Raw genomic sequence first — 14,058 nt, forward strand, 5'->3', positions numbered from 1 at the left:
CTCTTATCAGATCACAAATGCAGGAATAAGAGCAAATGTAATTTTGAAGCTCTCCTGCATGAGAGATTTGGAACTGATATATGCCTGAAGAGTTTTTGTGATTTTCTCTAACTTCCAAATATCTGAAATCTTTTTGAGCTGATCCATTTGAGAATTTAAGACCAGAAAGTTTAGATAAGCATCTTAGGAATTATGACTATGTTTCCTCAAATGTGGCAGGTGTGCAGCACTTTATTTTGGCTTTCACACAGAATCTTAATCCATGCAGGAAGTATGCCACTTTATCTGTCTCAGTCATTAGTTCTACTGACACCACTAAGTTGGGAGATCCAAATGCAATCACGAACAGCACACACCTGTTTAATACTTAACAGCTCTTGTCATGGTGGTCATTTAAAAGGAAGGTGGCTCCAGATGTATCCTTATTTCCTGGGCAAGTCATTGTAGGGTTGGTACATTTCCCCACCGAGACACTCGTTTGACTTTGCTCCTGTGCCCACCGTGTCCTTTGACTTCTCCATTAGCCAGCAGTCATTCAGCTGTGAGCTCCCTGTTGCCTCAGCTGGAACCTCAAAGCTCTCTGAACTTACAGTAATCAGATGCTCCAGGACTAGCTGTTTTTATTTCAAGAATGGCCAAGTAGATATGTGTTAGACTTGGGTTTATGAAAGAGTCAAAGCAAAACAGCCTGTTCTACAGTGAAACACAGGGAGGTCTCACGATGAGTTGCCCCAATTCTCTGAGCTCGGGATAAACAGGGCTGATTCATTGTGAAAGCATCTTTGCTCAGATCTCATTACAGTGCTTAAGAGGTTGCCCCAACTGTCCTCAGGTATGAACCAGAGAATATGCTACAGCCCAGGGAAAGGGTTGATCACAGCTGTCCTACTGAGAGCAGGCCTTTTTCTTTATTATCAACAGCAACAACAATAACAGCAACTGTCACCACCACAAAAGAAGGTATTTTCTGTTTTTTACTTATACCCACAATGCATGTCTAGTCAGATTGCACGTTTGCCTGGAGAACACCACTAAAATGCTCTCAGGCCAGTTTTTGATGTTACTCATATCATTATGCTGTAATGTTGCAGATGTGATCATGGATATTTAAAAAACATAGTTGAATTGTATTGTAATTTGCTTTTCTTCTCTGTTTTCAAAACTCAAGCATTTTAACAGTTCAGAAAAATATTTCAGGGTTTCATTTTTTTTTCCAGATTAAGACAACATATGCCTGTAGCATTACTTAAGAAAATGGTGTTTTTCTCTTTCAGACCCCAATTTCAGCTCATTATCAGACAGCTGAATTCTAAATCAAAATTGTGGAGGAGAGATGTGCAACCTGAATAAAACATTTCCAGAAGAGCCTGAATAACAGTCTTGAATAAAGGGAACTGCAATGTTCTTGAATGATAATTGGAAAAAAATTAAGAATGTGTACTCAGGAACATATGTACTAACAAGAGGTTAGTTATTACTATTCTTTGTGCTATTTAACATTTATGGAGCCCCAAAAGTATTTTTAGTTCTGAATTGAACAGAAGTGGTCTGATAAGTGAGCTCCCATCTAAATTACCCATGTGGAGATTCACCTGTAATCATTCTCTGTGCAGAGAGAGGCAGCATTGATAAACAACTCCTGAATAAGTGGACTGTTAATGCAGCCCTATAGTCTAACTCAGAGCAAAAGAACACAGTTAGTTCAAACATGGCCTTTAAAAACATCATTTGACCCTTTTTTTTTTCTTTTACCTAATTGTTCTGTGACAGGGCATTCAGAAATTAGCAAACACATTTGTCAGATTTATACAAGATTCCTGAGAAACTGGAGAAAGAAGTAAAGATGGATTGAAGAAGACTCAAGATTAGAGTCAATCTCTGATCCCACAGGCTTTATGGTCTACAGGTAAGTAAAGGAATATCTTTTCTTCTATGTCTCATATCAGCGATATAGAGTAAATAGTGATAGCTACTTTTGAGAAACTGTCTCTGATACTTAATTCTGAAAAGCTATGGTTGGAAACTTTCTGATGTAATGAATATTATAGTCCAGAGGAAATTAAAAAATAAGAAAACTTAATCCTATGATAATGAAATGTTAGAGTTAAGAAAGGTAGATATATGAGCCATGATAGACCCTATAAGCATGAATACAGGCTTCTATGTGTAAATTTCTGTGCCTGTTACTTTATACACGCAAAAGTAAAAAATGGTCCTATCACCTAAGAAGGAACTAAACATCCACCAATAATCTTAATACAGGAGGCCCTTTGAATTCTGAGCTAAGAAATATGGATTTTACTCTCTAGGCATCGGGGAGCTGTTGTGACTATCTGAACAGGTGAGTGACATGTCCAGAATTACGTTTTATGAAGATTAACCTGATGGCATTTTCAGGATTGATTAGCGTGAAGCCTGTATTGTGACAGAACAGATTGTGGTAATGCAGGTCTGAAATATGGTGGTGGCAATGAGAGTAGAAAGGAAGAAATTGATCTGAGAGATCCATGACAGTGGAACTACAGGACTTGATTATTAAATATGTGACCTGAAGTAGGGAGACGTCAGTGATGACTCCAGACACTTTGAGACTGGATGAGAAATCAAGTATGGAAGGGAAAGAATGTCCTGACTGTCCGTGGTTTATTATTATCTCCTGAATGCTGTGAATCATATAATTGATTACATCCTAAAAATCTTGTGTCCAAATCTGTGTTCCACATCTACTAAGCATGCTGTGCCATCCTGCCATTTATTTTTTGTACAGTGATCCATTGCCAGCCATAGTTATTACACTACTAAGAAGCATAGCGTGTGGCAAAACTATAGTTGACTAGACCAAGAGAATACAGAAAAATTTCATTTAATGTGGTTTTAAAAATTAAACTTTAATAAAAATTATGGAAAAAATCAACTTCCAAAATAAACTAGATCATTGAGTTAGAAATCTGTTTTAAATTTATCTATTGGGGCGCCTGGGTGGCTCAGTTGGTTAGGTGTCCGACTCTTGGTTTCGACTCAGTTTGTGGGTTTGACCTCCACCTCAGGCTCCATGCTGACAGTGCAGAGCTTGCTTGAGATTCTCTCTCCCTCTCCTGCTCTCTCTGCTCCTCCCCTGCTCATACTTTCTCTCTCCCTCTCTCTCTCAAAATAAATTGACACAAAAAAAAAATCTATCTCACCAAAACCAGAACACTAGTTAAGCAAACACACATACACATGTAAACACACATATACACACATAGGTGACTTTTCTCTGAGATCGCTGTTGGTTGTTCAAGAATTACCGCTGAAGTGGTGTAATGTGCTAGGGCAGATTCTCTTAAAATTTTTATATTATGCAATGTGCATTACATTGTAAAGTTTTCAAACCACCCCTTACTGACTTGAAAGTTGATGTATCTCACGCTTAACGTTCTCCTTTGCATTTTTAGCAAGTTTCAGCCAGGTGCTTGTGTAACTGCTTCACATGTTCAAAAATTACCAAGATCCTGAAGGACATGTATTTCTACTCTTCCATCCACATATTAAAAGGATGGGGTTAAATAGATTCCTTATACCTGCAGCATCCCCCAGACTCATTGAAGTGGTTCAGAAAACTGGGGGAGTAATAATTCCAGTAGACTCTTTTGCTTAAGGGGATTGGGACTAATCTGTGTGGAAATGCATGTGTACCATTTAAAAATTTTATTCATGTATTACTATTCTATAGAAAAACAAAAACATGATTGGTAATGCCATAATTGGTAAGGCACTTTACTAACTTCATTCATGATTTCAAATATATTTCACCTAAGGTTTCCTCTTTTTAAAGTTTCTTGTCTTTAAATTTTTATTTTCTTTAATAATATGTATTTTTGTAATTTTCATACATCATTTAGCTGACAGTCTCAAACTGCAGCGGTATCATAGTGGTACATAAAACCAGAGGATACATGTCATTATCTCTATGGAAAGTATGAAAATATTACTCTAATTTTTTGGGACGGGTTCCAAAGCTTTAGCATTAACATAAACATTTACTATTGTTGTTTTTGTGTACAGGCAGCATTCACAGGAATTTAAGTGATAAAGCTCAAAATTTCAAGGGGATATAAGGTTTGGAACAGTCAGCTTTATACTCTGCTCACAGTTTCTGGAGGACTTGCTCACAAAGTGATGTGAGCTTAGTGGCCAAGAGTTCCAAGTGTTACAATCAGACAAATCTAGTTTAAGTTCTGATTGCATTACTAACTAGCTGGGAGGCTCTGGTATTTACTTAATTTCTGTAAATGTTACCTTTTACAATATGAGAGTATTACTGTATTGTGCATTTACACAATATGAGAGTATTACTGCCTGTAATATGAGAGTATTACTATATTGTGCATTTACAAAGATGAACTAAAATATTGTGTGTAAAATACTTAGTATAGTCTGTCATATGGTTGCTTGTATGAATTTATACTTGCTATTAGCATTATATGGTAATCATAAGAAAAGATATGTATTCAATATAGTGACCTTCCTAGGGCATCTCATATGTTGGACAGTTATTTTTCTCTTCACTGCCATGTCTACTTTGTGCCCTTTCTTTCATTACGCCATGCATCTCTACATTATATTTTTGATTTAATAATTTTTTTGCTTTTGTTCCTCCAAGGAAACTGTGGCCTTCTGGACTACTTGTTCTGGGAGTGGATATGGATGTTAGTATACATTAAGTAGAGAGGTTAATGTAAAATCATTCTAAACCTAAAATTAAAATACTCTTCATCACAAACTTTATTAGTGTATTTCCATCTTGGCTGAAAACCAAATACTTTGTTAACTTGATAAAGTTATTTATATTGAGTTTTAATCACACAAGTAATGTGTAAGTTTTATCCCTCTATTTCATGGTATACTGTGGACAAAGCAGAACAGTTGTTACCTCTGGAAAGACAAGTAGAAGGGGTAGATCACTTATGAGATTAAATTTCCATTGTGAGTGAATATAAAAAAATAGCAAAAGTTTCAAAGAGATCATGGTCAGTTAGGCATTCATTTCCTAATTCACCGTATGGGCAAAGTGCTGATAATATATTATTTAGTTTTCTCAATGAACCTAATTTATTATTTTGAAATTAAATATAAATGAATTTGGAGCAACAATGCTGCTGTTTTAAACTTTTCTCAAATGCTCAAATGCCTATAGATGCAAGTATATTTTCAGTATCAAGATAAATTTCAGAAAGTTTTGAAGGTTGAGGGCAATCCTTTCTTTCTGACCCCTGAGTTTCTCCCCTGTGATAAAAAATAGCAACATACATAACCTCCTTTTATAGTTAATGGCACTTTAGCAATGATCTATTTTCTTCTAAGCCCCCAAATCAGGCATAAAATAAAAATAACTTATGTAAAACTTAACACAATAAAATAAATTACATACAAAGTAGACTTAACCAAATTAGAAAATATGACCCATCACGCTAAGGACAGTTCTCCTTAGGCAAACATATAGATGGAGATGATTATGTTGATAATTTAGGAATAATGGCCATCTCATTGTAGTCTGAGTTACCTTGGTAAATTGAATCATATCTTTTTAATTTTTTCCCCTCTATAACATAGAGAGTGATGCTAGGGATTGCCTGGGTTTTTCTCCTTCAACACAGGCTTAATTTTGGAAGTGTTTCGGGGTAGGGGAGAAGAAGGGCCTGTTGGAAACAAAGTCATTTAATGTCACCACTTAACATATTCTCCTTGTCAGAGACCATTGGGAAGAGATAGTAAATACTTGGCTCTTTAAAGTTTAAGTATTTTAAACATTTTGAGAATTTCCTGTACGTGGAAAAACTTAGTCCTTCATTCATAGGTGAGCGTGAGATTATTTGAGGAACTGTGTACTTCTTAGATTGGGACTGTCTGAGCATGGAATCTCAAAATGCAGTGAATCAACCACTACCAGAACATAAGCTAATTTTAGGTAAACCAAACACTTTTTAACTTTAATACCTGAGATTTTAAATTTAAATTTGGGGTAGGGAAATAACAGCTAGCAAGATAAACCAGAGATTTCATGAGATAACTGGAATAAGTGTGAAATAAAATAGGTAGCATCTATAGCAAATATCTCCATTCTGTTTCTTTTTTTTAATGTTTATTTTATTTTTGGGAGAGAGAGAGAGAAGGAGAGGGAGAGAGAGAGAGAGAGAGAGAGAGAGAGAGAGAGAGAGAGAACTCAAGCCAGGGAGGGGCAGAGAGAGAGGGAGACATAGAATCCAAAGCAGGCTCCATGCTCTGAGCTGTCAATACAGAGCCTGATGTGGGGCGTGAACTCACAAACCATGAGATATTGAATTGAGCCTAAGTCAGATGCTTAACTGACTGAGCCCCCCAGGTGCCCCTATGTTCCTTTTCATGATACATTGACACGTCTTACAAGGATATGGCAGAATTATGAAGATATTCTACAAATGATTGAAGTTTGGGAAAAACTGCCCTTAAGAAGTAAAAATTAGGTAAATTATATATTTTCCATTCTCTTTGTATTATTTCAGTGATGGATACTGAGCATTTTGTTGCTTTCATCACCAGTGAACAAGGGTGAATGCATTAGACTAATATCTTCCAATGGAGACACATAAGCCACTTTGTATATACCATCCACTGATGCATTTCTTTTGCTTACTGTGCTTTAAGGTAACACAACAACTGGATTTAAATTGTACATTGTGAGGAAGGCTAATTAGTTTTTTTTTAAGTTTATTTATTCATTTTGAGAGAGAAAGAGAGAGAGAGTGCGAGTGGAGAAGAGGCAGAGAGAGAGGGAATGAGAGCGAATCTGAAGCAGGCTCTGGACTGTCAGCTGGAACCAACAGCCGGGCGTTCAACTGACTGAACCACCCCAGGGCCCCAAAGGCTAATCAGTTTTAAGTTGGGTTCTTATTCCAGGTTAGAAAATTTGAGTATCCAGAGAACACATGTTGGGTAAATCTGTTTGCACATTTATGCTTTCACTTGTACATTCAACAAGTATTTATTTTCTATTTTCTCTTTGAGCTAGTCATAATATACTTATTATAATATTCAGTTTAAAAATTTAGTTTATTTTTTGTTGATATCAGGTAAAAGAGCCACCCACAGTGGTTTTTTAGGTAAAATTATAGATTTTATTATTTTTCTCATAAGACTCTAAAGGAGCATTTTGCAAGTATTAGTTCATGCACCATCTTAAGAAGTCTTCCGACTTCTTAAGTACCTTCTAAAATGTAAGTTCTCTATAGGTGGGGTCAGGGAGTCCACAATTCTAACAAGTTCTTAAGGCATCTATTTGTACTTCAAAGATTGGGAGCCGCTGAAGAAAAGAGTAGAGACTGAATCTAGCTTTTGTGCAGAATTCTACATATAGATAGATGTCAAAAACACACATTAAATAATTAATAAATATGGTTCTATAATTGAAGGAATAGCCGATTACTTTTATTCCTTCATTCTCAACTCCCTTCCTTTCCTTCCCCTCCTTGTTCTTACTTCAAGTCTCTCCAATGGCAACCACACATAGGGCCCCAACCTAAGACTACTTAGGTTGATTCCTCCAATATTATCTTTACATACTCTTGGAGACCACCCAAGTACAGCGTTTCAATTTCATTTCCTTTTCAAAAATGCTTGAGAAGTGAACAATACACATACAATGCTCTAAATCTAAAAGCTGAAAAATAAAGTGCCTTGTGTCACAGAATGCTATAGCTTGAGTAACTGACTGTGCTTTAAGATACTTTGATTGATTCATTTGATTCACTTTCTGTTGAGCTGATCACAAATTGTCAGAGCAATTGTCAGTTTCAGGATAATGTTATTACTACTTCTAGCTGTACCTTGGCAAGGAAAAAAAAAAAACTAAAGGGAAAGACAAACACATCTTGTTCTAATGCAGATGAATAGCACTGAAAGAGTCCCATTGTGGCGCTTCTGGCATTGGTCAACAAAGCTGAAAAGCAATGTGGGACAAACAAGGAAAAACGGGGCAATGTTCCCATAAATTCAAAATTAAGTTCCTTCTTCAATTTCCGTGAAGCAAACTCCCTGTGGTGAACATCTGGCAGGCCATTAACTTTTGTTACTTTATTTTATTAAAAAATCTTGAGGTGAGAGAAATTTCTCCATTTGGAGACTTGAGTTAGCATCCAGGCTAAAGTCTGAGCCATCATGTTGTCATTTGCATACTACCCATGATCCAACAGAACATATTGTCTATACCACCTTTACTAAGTTTTCCACCAAAGGTCGTAGTTCTTTGTCATTTAAAAAAAATCATTAATCCTGAGAGTTATTTTTTTCAATACATAAATCAACTGATCAGTGGCCTGTGTCTGCTGGAGGAAAAGTGACTGCAAGATTCTTCATACTTTATAGCTTCTTGCTTGCATTTTTTTACTGTATTATTTTCTACAGGAGCTTGAACGTCAAAATTATTTACATAGAGCTTTTTCAATGATCCATCAGGAGGATGTGAACTGTTGATTGCACCATTTTCTTTATTTGCACAGCTGCTATAACCTTCAATCTAAATCATTTTCTTACTGTGTCTTCCTTTTCTCTTCCTCTTTCATGAGCTAACTGTCACTTTCTAAAGTAAACATTTCATGTTCTACCATCAGAAGTATTTGTGCATGTTAACTTTCAAGCCACTAAGTTGCTTATTAGTGAAGTTATTTTCTGTAAAAAAAATTCTGGGTAAATGTTGGAGAAACAAATCTGTTTTTTTTTGTTTAATTTAATGTAATTATGAGCATCCATCTTTATAGTGCATTTCTTTGGTTGCATGTATGTATGTATCATATCTCTGTCTGTCCTCTATCTTAATTATTTGACATAAATTTTTTTAACCTAAGCAGTTTTAAATTTAAACATTTGTTCAGTTTTGGGAATGATTTTAATTGAATTTTTCTAAAATGACACAGAAATACAGTTTCTATTTCTTCTAATTACCCTGTCTCTGAACATTCGTACAATAATTACAACAAGCTACTAATCAACCTTGTGTGTTTTGAGAGTAAAAACATTTGAATGGTCTTCTTTTAGTCTTACAAAGCCTTTTTCAATTATAGGCATGCAATGAAACTTCAGTATTGACTTCTGAAATAATTCTGATGGCTTTCTTTTCAGTTTATAACTATTTTTTGATGATAATATTTTTAGAGGTAAAAGATTAAGTATAAGTAGCTGAATCTTGAGTTTTGTTTATGAACTCTAGTATAGCTGCATAGTGAGTTACATTAAAAGCAACAACAAAAAAATGTTGGTTGTTATATATTTTTCCCCAGTGGTCTTAGCTTAACTAAGTATGTACACCTTCCCAATCAGTATACAAAATGCTGTGTTGTTTGCAAAGTGAATTTTATAGAATTCCTTTGTATTTTGCAGTAGCTCCAAAAGTTGAGTTAGGTAGATGCGATTATGGAGATGAGAAGTCAAACAGGAAAGATAGGATTTTGCATAGGGAAACCTGAAGTTCAGATTTTAAGGTATTTTTATAGAAGTTTATATAAAAAGTAAGTGCAAAATTTTTTTATTCCAAATGTGCTGTTCTTACCTATATAGAGGGGTTTATTATATTTTTGGAGAATTTTTAATTTTATTAAAACTTTTTAAAACATAAATACAAAATAGGTATAAAAATTCACACAATTTTTGATGTATACTTGAGTCCCATAACTCCTTGAGAGAAATATAGGACCCATGAAGAATTTTATATTTGTATTACTTTTTAATTACATGAGTAATACAGAAACACTTTGTAAGTTATTCTGAAACCCAGAAGTATATAGAATTAAAACAGACAAGCCTACTTTTAAGCTCACAGCAGCAAATTCTATTTCCTTCTGCGACGTAACAATGCAATTTCCTTATCTATATATTAATACTTGATTTTTTTCCCCTTCATTTAAAATATGTCTTGGAGTTCTTTTCATATGATTTATCTTGTTCTTTTTAATTACCTCAGAGTTTTCGATAGTAGCAATATGATATAATTTTATTTATAATTCCCTCATGACTGAGCAATTTGTTCATATTTTTGCTATTAATAAACGGTACTCTGGTGAATTTTCTTTCATCTGTCTGTGTACACAAGTACCTGTTTCTAACATATGTTCCTAGAAAAAGAATAAATGGTTCACCATCATTCTCACTTTTGAGTTTGATACATCTTGCCACAGTGCCTTTCTCTATCAACAACATATAAGTGGTCATTTGTCTCTGCCAGTGCCAAACCAGATACAATCTATTAAAAGTATTTTCTAGTAATTATTACATTATTATCTTAATTTCCACTTCCTTGATTATTGATAGTGCTGATCAGCTTTTCAACTTTATATTTTTCCTGGGTATTGTCTATCCTTATGTTTTGACTGTTTTTCTAATGAGTTTTTTTCTTATTGACATGTAGAAGTACTTGACATAAATCCAGTGGAAATCTAAACATAAAGAAGATAGAAGAGTGAGGTGGGTTCCCAGCCCTGTGTTCTATCATCTGCAAAATATGGACATTAAAGACCCCTTTCTCATAGTAAGGGCTGAATAGCTGTTAGTTTTATTTTTTTATGAGTATATATCTAAGTGTACAGTGCTCTTTCTCAAGAAGTCTATCAAGACTCCTTATGGAGTACAAGAACACAAAATAGGGTAGACAAGTTCCAAAAACGTTAATTATATGTATTTCTCTTACCTAAATTTCAGATTCCTAAAGGGAATCTTTTCAAAGACCTGTAGGCACTTTTCAAATATTAGGTAGAAACTCACTGTCTAATTCATTTAATCAATACTGATAAATTGAGTTTGCTCAGGCCTCCTCTCCAAATATATATCTCTCTAATTCATCTAAATTTACTTCTTGTATTGGATATTTTAACCAGATAATTGCTGATAACTACTGAATTATTTGCAGACATAACTAATATACCTATAAAATTTATGGGAATTTATTAACAAATTTCTTAGACTATTTCAGATTACTACTAAGTTTCATGAAGTTCCAGCATGAAGTCTATTTTCAAGGACTCTGAGTTTTGAGTTCAACTTTTTACATGTATGTATAGGTGTAAATATATATACTTGCATATTTTATCTGAGAGGATTATTTAGAGAAATGCGGTAAAATGACCCTAAATCTGACCAGAAGACACCCTGTTCTTGAAGAACAAGAATCTGATTCTAATATCCATGCAGACAAGATTCTGACTGATGGTTTTCTTTCATGAAAGAATATATAAGGACTTTTCCCTTACAATTTTCTCATTATTGTAATTCCCTAAAACTCCTAATAATCCCTAAGGGCTTCCATACTTTCATCACCTTACTGTACTTTTAATCTTCCTTGAAGTTGCTTATGCTCTTGCTCTTTCATTAGGAAACTTGCTTTTTATGCACTTGATCTGCTAATTGGAGTTTTACCTTCTGAGGTTCTTGGAGCTGCTGTTTCTTGCCAGCTGACTCTTTGTGCTCTCAACATGCTTCTTTACACTCACCCTCTACCTTTTCATCTCTCAATTTATATCATCTCTCTCTCCCCTCTTTTCTTCAGTTACATTGAGCTTGTTTTATTTTGTGTGCACAGACGAAAAATGCCCTCATGACAAGAAATGTCACCACTAATCTTATTTTCCATTTCTAGTGTGTATTTTATTAAATCTTTTTTCATTTCTTAGCCTACATACTGACACAGTGCCAGGCTTATTTCAAGATTTTTAACTCAGTCAACACCAACTGGCATGTGTTAAACTAGGAGAAAAAAAGAAATCAAACAGAATAAGAATTACCGGAAATCAACTGCACTTTCTGGATGAAGAACCTTGGTAATTGAATTGTTACATAGCCACTAGGTATAGGGAAAGGAATACAGAATGCCCAAGATAAAACTGAGGAGAATTATTGAGTCTGTTAAATTAGATTTGAATAATTTGCTCCTGTGATAGAACCTATTCCTATAGGAAAGCATCATAAGACTGAACCTGAAAAGAAAATTACTGTCAGTCCTAAAGCTCATTGACAACATGGCAGCATTACCAGATATGTAGCACATTAAGTAACATAACCGGGTCCCTGGTTATGGCTGACCATCAGCATCAGGAAACAAGCATTGCATATGTATTAGGTTTGGAGTAACTTTATTTCCTTTTTCTGTATGTGTGAAAAAGAACGAGCAAATGGAAGGATTTGAAGTTTTTCTCTTTTTGACATTTTACTGAATAAATTGAGGCTAGCCTGGAATTTTAAAATCTCTTGAAAATATATTTTCACTGTTTTCATTACAGGCTAACTCTGCACATTTTGGTGTAAGCATTTGTTTAAATAACCTTACACATGTGGGTGTATGCCATAAGGTGAGGGAAAAAAAGGTAGTGTCAGATAGTATATTTTTGCTCTAGAAAGAACTGTTGATTTGTAATGAGGAAAAATGAAATTAAATATTAAATACATTGAAAAATACTGGTTTAAGTTGTATCACAACAGTGTATTGCAATGATTTTTTCCAAAGCTAAAAGTTGTCCCAACATAATTCTAGTGTTTCTAAAAAGTTATTTTTACCTTAAAACCTTTCAAAATAATCTTCCCTTATATTTGACACTTACAGAATACCCTCTACTCACTCAGGTGCTTTAAAGCAATTTTTGAGGGCCAGCCAGATCCCTTCTTGCAGCTGTAAGGATGGGTTTGTTTACTGGTCTTTGATAAGAATAACACCTTTGGGTAAGGTTTTGATGTCTTAGATCCTAAAAAGGAAAAAAAAAAAAAAAGAGAGAGAGAGAAGAGAAAGTTGATTTTTCGGTTCTTTTAAATAAAACTTATGAAAAATATGGTAACCTGTAAAATGAACAGAACAAAGATTTGGGATGAAATTTAAATGTATTCTTACATAATATGGATAGATTTTTATATGGCTTAGATTAAAAAAATATTAATCTTTTTTATCAATCTGATGAAGATACATATCTCATCAAAAATAGATTGTCATTTCCATATACTTCAATGTAATTTGACTGCTTCCACGTCAAAACCACAGTTGCCTGATGGGTTTTGCTAATCATGTGTTGTGAAAGAGAATGTATGCTAAGGCCATCCCAATTTCCCTGCATTTATTAAGGATTAGTGATTGATTAGTAGATAAATGATACCCATTGGAAAGCCAAGTACACCTTGAACTTATAAACCTATTGTGTTGTTGTTGTTGCTGCTGTTATTTGCAGGGATAGGCTTGTCATCCAAGGTCTGCTCTGTCTGTTCTCATGCTTTGCATGTTTATCAGTATAATAAAGAAAGGCTCCATCCTGAAGTAGCAAGTGATGAGTCAGGTCCTCAGTTCAGATAGTGTTGCAGATGTAGGTGAAAACCCCTGCTTGTTCAGGGCTCTGGGATCCAGCTCTCCTGTCACTGCCCTCTACTTTCCCAAATGTTAGAAAAGTACAACTGGAATGACACTCCACATGACTGGTGTACAGGACAACAATGTCAATACAAAGGATAAACTCTGACATATTTTATGAGAGTTGGGAGAGCAACACTGGCTAAGGAAAAATAACATATAACTTTTATTACGTACTGAATACTGAGAAAAATAGGACATTTACATTAAATTGAAGGAGTAGATATTTAGGATGATTTTGAAGTCATTGTTGATGGGAACAAAAAGGTGGTGTTTTAATATATCTTTTTTTTTCATTTTCTCCAAACTATTAAATGTTTCCTATCCCTTCTCAGATGATATTGCCTCTTAGATGATTAAGATTGAGGATGTCTTCCTTCCAGAAACTCAGATTATGATATAATATATAAGAGATTGCAATTTATAAAAACCTGCACATTCTCTATCCACTTAGTATGGCCTTTATTGGGTGTGTTGCATTTTATTCCTTAATGTTTAAGGATTGAGATAAAGACTGATTATCTAATGTAGTTTAGTATTCCCCAATCCACTTCATACTGTTTTCTGTAAACCAAAGTTTGATCTCATGAAAAACTCCAAAGCTAGAAACCATAAAGACAATAAAAGGACTAATCAAATTGAATAGTTAATAAATTATATGTTTCTTAATG

The 14,058-nt window shown here is 34.5% G+C and overlaps 1 long non-coding RNA gene across 1 annotated transcript; it reads left to right on the forward strand.

The window, feature by feature from the left end:
• Positions 1 to 597: 597 nt before the first annotated feature.
• LOC125934347 (uncharacterized) lies at positions 598 to 12,722 on the forward strand. Its single transcript, XR_007461337.1, has 5 exons — positions 598 to 960; positions 1,275 to 1,466; positions 1,771 to 1,906; positions 2,263 to 2,341; positions 11,673 to 12,722. It is a non-coding gene; the product is annotated as an uncharacterized LOC125934347 (long non-coding RNA).
• The last annotated feature ends 1,336 nt before the right edge of the window (positions 12,723 to 14,058 follow it).

The sequence above is a fragment of the Panthera uncia genome, assembly GCF_023721935.1.
Source record: "Panthera uncia isolate 11264 chromosome A1 unlocalized genomic scaffold, Puncia_PCG_1.0 HiC_scaffold_17, whole genome shotgun sequence".
NCBI classification, from domain to species: domain Eukaryota; kingdom Metazoa; phylum Chordata; class Mammalia; order Carnivora; family Felidae; genus Panthera; species Panthera uncia.